We start from the raw sequence: 6,670 nt of genomic DNA on the forward strand, positions 1-6,670 counted from the left end.
TCGGGTGTTTAACAAGAGTATGGAGGTAATGGCATCCTATCTGTGACTACAAGGGATCCGCCTATTATGTTACTTGGACAATCTCTTGCTGCTGGCAGTATCTCCAGAGGTACTTCTCCACCACCTGTAGCTTACCATCTCGGTGCTCCAGTGACACGGGTGGCTAATCAATTGGAAGAAGTCCTCATTGACTCAGTCTCAGAGAATGCTCCATGTGGGAGCCCTCTTGGATTCACAATAGCAAAGGATCTTTCTGACACCAGACAAGATCTCCATTTTGCAGATACAAATATGAAATGTCTCTAGGGTAGCAGGGTGTTCATTCACTCAGCAATGCAACTACTGGGATCCATGGTATCGACCTTCGTCATCGTGGAGTATGTCCAGTTTAATTTGCAACCTCTGCAATTGTTGATCCTCTGTAGATGGGACGGATTACCTCAGCGGATAAAAGCACAGACGATAGTGCTCACTCCGAAGGTCCGGTTGTCTCTGACTTGGTGGCTACAGACGGGGCATCTTGCCAGAGGGCGCCCTTTTAGGATCCCGGACTGGACTCTATTGACGATGCCAGTCTTTGGGGCTGGGGTGTGGTGACAGGTCCACACTCATTTCAGGGTCGGTGGGCTGCAGAGGAGTCTGTCCTGCCAATCAATACATTGGAATTATGGGCAGTCTACTGAGCCTTGTTGCAAGCCGGACTCATACTTAAGAGGAAACCTGTGTGAGTACAGTCAGACAGTGCCATGACAGCGGCTTACATCAACCGTCAAGGAGGAACTCGAAATCACAGAAGTGCCCCGCATTCTGACATGGGCGGAAGGCCATCTTCCAGCCATGACTGCAATGTTCATTAGCGGAGTCCTCAATTGGGAAGCGGACTTCCTCAGCCGTCACAATGTGCATCCCGGGGAATGGTCTCTTCACCAAGAAGTGTTTCTACTCCTAGTGGAAAGGTGGGTCCTTCCAGGCGTGGTCCTCATGGCCTTCCGACACTATCGCAAACTGCCAGTGTACGGGTCCAGATAAGGCGCTCTTCTTGTAGACGCTCTGTCAGTCAAGTGGACCTTCCAGTTTGTGTACCTCTTTCCTCCAGTGTCCCTTCCTCGAGTACTTCGAAAGTTCAAGCTAGAATGTGGCATGATCCTGCTGTTGGCTCCAGCATGGCCCAGAAGGCACTAGTATTCAGATCTTCAAAGTCTCTCCATCGACACTCTGTTGCTGTTGCCTCAACGTCTGGACCTGTTGTCTCAGGGTCCTTGCTTTTACCCGGACCCGGGTTGTCTGTCTTTGACGGCATGGCTCTTGAGACATCTCTCGTAAGGTCGAAAGGTTTTTCCAGCTCTGCGGTTAACACCATGCTCAGAGCTTGGAAACCGGCTTTTACAGGTTTTACCACAGGGTGTGGCATACCTACTTTAAATGGTGTCGCTTAAGAGGGTCGATCCCCTGATGTTTCGGATATCCAGGGTTCTGGCTTTCCTATAGACTGGCTTAGATCAAGGTCTTCGTCTCCTTAAAGGTTCATATCTCTGCACTGTCAGTGTGGTTTCTGCGTAGGATTTCTCTGCTTCCTGATATTCGCACCTTTATGCAGGGTGTCCTTCGCATTCAGCCTCCCTTTATCCCCTCCAGTGGCTCCTTGGGATTTGGCTGTGGTCCTTAGGGCTCTTGTATTAACACAAAAAGAGAAAAGAAAGGCTCTTTGTTGGGGTACACTTAAATGAAATCTCATATAACATGCATATAAAACATAACTTTTATTATACTCGCATAAAATTAAGAGGTAATCTTATATAGACATAAGTGTGGTCAGGAACCTATGTCCACACAATTATATTTCCAAAGCTCAGATATGGATCATAATCCACCGAGCTAAACGGCGAAAATAAGTAAATCAATTCTGCATGTCACAGCACGCATCTAAAATACATATCATAATATCTCCAGTCCATATGTTGGTGGTGTAGAAACATACACAATTGATTCATGTAGTATCTGTGCCACGTGTTATCCTAATGTTCCAATATGGATTGACCTACGGCACCTGGTATTCCTAGGAGGTCTCCCATCCAAGTACTAGCCAGGCCTGTTGCTGTATCGCTTCCAAGATCAGACGAGATTGGGCTGGTTCAGAAAAGTATGGCTGTAGGTATAATTCATTCGACAAAGGTAGATGTCCGCTTACACATGGTTTCCACAGATTTGCATGAAAATGTAGGACTGTCACTCAATGGAAAGTCTAGTTAGTAATACAAAAAGCATATTGAGAAAAGTTATGCATAAGCATACTTTAATCACAGAGTATATGACTATACTGGGAACAATTGTAGTGTATGTTTTATAATTAAGAATAGATAATAGCAATATTCCTTGCAATAAGAAGAACCAAGTCAACACAAAATACGGTATTTTGGTATATATCATCAAGTAGTAATCCTTTAACATGCATGATAGTATCACAAACCATCATTCAATAATAACACCAACATATAATTCCTAATGGTCCAGGGGAACAAAATCATAGTTGACAAATTCTTATGGAGATAATACACTAATCAAATTGATGTTATCACTCCTTTGGCTGGTATTATAAAATAATACAACATATGTTACTGGTCATAATAGAGCTGACAAACAAATCCTATAACTCACACAAGGCTATATATGCAAAATGTGGGCATTCATTCATAAACATAGTATCACATGACATTCTGCATGATGAAGAATGAAAAACAATATAAAGCATTAGTCATCTTAATAGATGCACCAATAGAGAGCGACTATTAGATAGAAGCAAGTTCACATTAACTTAAATCAGTATCCGGATGTGAACATTATCCCACAGAAGATCAAATGGGACTTTATATATAGAGAAAGATTTTTACTATAGTTATACATGCATATATGAAAAAAAGGGCCTTATGTGCAAAGCTCTATTATATAGGTCCTTCTATATCTATTTTGCAAGATTAATTAATGTGACATCTATTTTATAAAATTAATTAGTGTAATACATAGTCGACAACAGTTTGTATGTACAATCCCATTTGGGACAGTCAAAGAACCTCTATGGATAGATATTCATAATAAAAATAAAACACTGATAATAGAGGGAATCTAATATTCTGAATTCTATTGTGCAAATATATAAAGACTTCAAAGTAGATTTACACAATGAGAAGCCCTGAGCGCTGTGGCAAACAGCAACTCTGTCAGTGAAAGAAAGTGGAGTTTACAGATGTTCTGATTCCCCATATAGGGTCCCTCATGTGAGCCCCAGCTAAAATTAGCAGGAAGTAGTCAGCCTAATGAAGTAAACCAATAAATAATAGAAAAACCACTGAAGCATTAATATATCAGCAAGGATACTATACCAGCGGGGTCCAGTTTAAGCATCAGCTGAACCCCCGAGTGCTGTGCGGCTGACAGAGTAAGAGAGGACACGCGTTTCGCCTGGGTACAGGCTTGTTCACCTCACCATAACCGCATGGTGGACAATGCCAGCTTTTGTATCTGATTCCGTGCATTCCGGCACAGATACTACATGAATCAATTGTGTATGTTTATACACCACCAACATATGGACTGGAGATATTATGATATGTATTTTAGATGCGTGCTGGGACATGCAGATTTGATTTACTTATTTTCGCCGTTTAGCTCGGTGGATTATGATCCATATCCGAGCTTTGGAAATATAATTGTGTGGACATAGGTTCCTGACCACACTTATGTCTATATAAGATTACCTCTTAACTTTTATTATACTCGCATAAAATTATGTTTTATATGCATGTTATATAAGATTTCATTTAAGTGTGCCCCAACAAAGAGCCTTTCTTTTCTCTTTTCGTGTTAATACATGTGCATACTAGGCTTTGGGAGCACCACCAATATCACTAATTACGAAAAATTATTTCTGAATATAATATGATTGGTTCATTTACTATCAATTATCATTTATGTTATGGGTAACATATTTTGGTTCTGTGCGGAATCTTCTCTTTTTTTGTCTGTCCTTAGGACTCTCCAAGGACTCCATTTGAACTCCTGGGCTCAGTGGACTTCAAATGGCTTGCAGCGAAGACTGTGTTTCTTCTGGCTGTTGCTTCGGCCAGAAGAGTCAGATTTGGGGGTTCTCTCCTGTCGCCCTCCTATTCTGATTTTTCACCAGGACAGGGAGGTACTTTGTACTCGCCCTGGTTTCCTTCCTAAGGTGGTATCTAGTTTCCATATTAATGAGGATATTATAGTGCCGGCCTTTAACTAACCAGACCTTTCAGCAGGTGAGGCCTCATTGGATGTGGTACGGGCTCTACGGATTTACGTGGACCCTACCAGTTTCCTTCGGAAGTTGGACTCTTTGTTTGTCCTCTACGGTTTACAAGAAGGGTTGGCCTGCCAATAAGCAAACTTTGGCAGGCCAACCCTTTGGTGAAGGTGGATTCACATGGCGATCTCTGAGGCTTACACTCTGGAGGTCATTCCAGTGCCGCCATCTGTTATTGCTCACTCTACGAGGTCTGTGGTCTCGGCTGTCCAGCTTTGCAAGACGGCCATGTGGTCCTCTGTCCATACCTTTGTAAGGTATTATGCTTTTGATACCTTCACCTCTAAGGATGCTTCCTTTGGGCGGCAGATTCTCCTTTTAGCACAGGAGATTCCCACCCTTAAAGGGAATGCTTTGGGACATCCCCAAGGTATCCCTGTGGATTCCTAAGGACCCTGAAGTAGAAAAGAAGAGATGTGGTAAGAACTTACCTTTTGTTATCTCTCTTTCTATGAAGTCCTTTGGGTCCACACGGCGCCGGTCACCGGTTTCCTTCTGTGTGAGAATGTGACTCTTGAGTCATTACCGACAAGAAAATCCTGGCAAGGGACTTAAAATAGTCATCAAAATACAGACGCCTATCTTAATCCCGACGCCGGAATGCCGAAGGACACCAGCCCGAACGAGTTTGGCAGCGGGGGGGGAGGGTTAAGTTTAGGGAGTGTAGCAGGATTAGGTTTTTTGGGGGGGAGGTTAGGATTAGGGTACTTACCTGCCCTGTCGGGATCTCCCTTCTGACTGCCGGCATCGGGATATGAACTGGCGGGACTTCATACCCATTCTGAAAGGTCATGTATAGCTTTTAGCTATATATAATTGGAATATTATACACTGTAATAAAATCTATTGTACAAAAGAAGCGTAAGCCTTTCTGTGACTCAAGTGACTTATAATAAATATTTGCAAACATTTTACTGACTATGTCTTCAAGTAATCTGATGATTTATTAATGATGAAGCAGATTTTACTGCAATTTTATTTTTGTTTTGCCTTGCTTCGCCTTTCTCGTTGATCATTAGCAAAGGATGAGTTTGATCGTCTTACATCATTTTATACTGAATTTACTTATGTCATTTTGGAATTAATTTACTTTACAACAGTAGTTTAAAGTTATGACAGTATATTTCCTAATGCGAAATTTAAACTTAATCTTTCATATACATTTTCATAGACTGTCTTCAATTCTTAGCTGCTAACTGATGCTTTTACCTGGATATGGGCAAAATACTTAAAGGTCAGTTTGCAATCCATTTGACAACTGGTATCCCTATAGACATAATCAAAATAACATACATACATACACTTTCACTGCATGATTGTAAGCTTCCGAGCAGGGCATTCCTACCTATATATCTTTCTGTTATTACCCAGTTTTGTTCTATTAATGTTCCAACGGAATATGCTGCGTTATATAAGAACTGTTAATGAGTAATAAATAAGTACTGTATAAGATGTGGAAAAAGTGTATTTTTTCACATTTTTACTTTTATTCTGTAAATAACAATGTATAATTTATCCCACAAACGCCAAAAACTCAGTATGAAGTAAAACAATAATTATGAGTGAAATCAACTTAATGTCAACATTGGTCTGGCCGTAATGGGGGGAAACACATTTACTGTAGATGTGTATTTACAAAGCGGTGGCTTTTCAAAGCTTTACAGAAGAGGGAACCGCCTCTTGCCAGTGGTTCTTACTGCGGGATTTAAATCTACAATAATATTAAATGCATAATCCCGCAGCCAGGACCAACGAGGAGGTGGCTTTGAAAACCAGCTGTTTGTAAAGACAAGGAGGTATATTTACTAAATTAATATAGAATACAAAGCTTAGGTAAGTCATATCACCTGTACAATGTGTTTCATGAACCTAGATAATATATGTACCTGTGATTTCCAGTAGCATAGAAAACGTACTGTACATATATAATATAGAATGCTGACAGAAGTTCTTCTGACCCATCTCGTTTTTTCACTTTGGTACGTAACAGGATTATTATTATTCTTTACTTAAAGAGATAGATTTATGGGAGTGCCCACCAATTTTCAGGTTTCAGAAATGTACTGTATTGATGAGCAAGCAAGATACACAACAAAAACCATTATCCATTGCTACTGTACTAAGGATCAGTAATGTTTAGTGGTAATAATGATGCGCATGGATATAGCTAGAAATGTATGGGTCCCGTAGCAATATTTTGTAAGGCCTTATGTAGATATACAGAGAAATGTAGCCATCACTGACCAAGGGGCATGACCCAGCACTCCATGCTACTATGGTAGTTTGTGGATTTTCATGTGCACCAATAATGAATTTTAGTTAAATTATAGTATCATC

At 40.9% G+C, this 6,670-nt stretch overlaps 1 pseudogene; it reads right to left on the reverse strand.

Moving 5' to 3' along the window:
- Window positions 1-2,035: 2,035 nt before the first annotated feature.
- Window positions 2,036-2,154, reverse strand: LOC148537976 (5S ribosomal RNA; annotated as a pseudogene).
- Window positions 2,155-6,670: the final 4,516 nt, after the last annotated feature.

This window comes from Taudactylus pleione, unplaced genomic scaffold (genome assembly GCF_031769625.1).
Source record: "Taudactylus pleione unplaced genomic scaffold, aTauple2 ptg000041l, whole genome shotgun sequence".
NCBI lineage: Eukaryota > Metazoa > Chordata > Amphibia > Anura > Myobatrachidae > Taudactylus > Taudactylus pleione.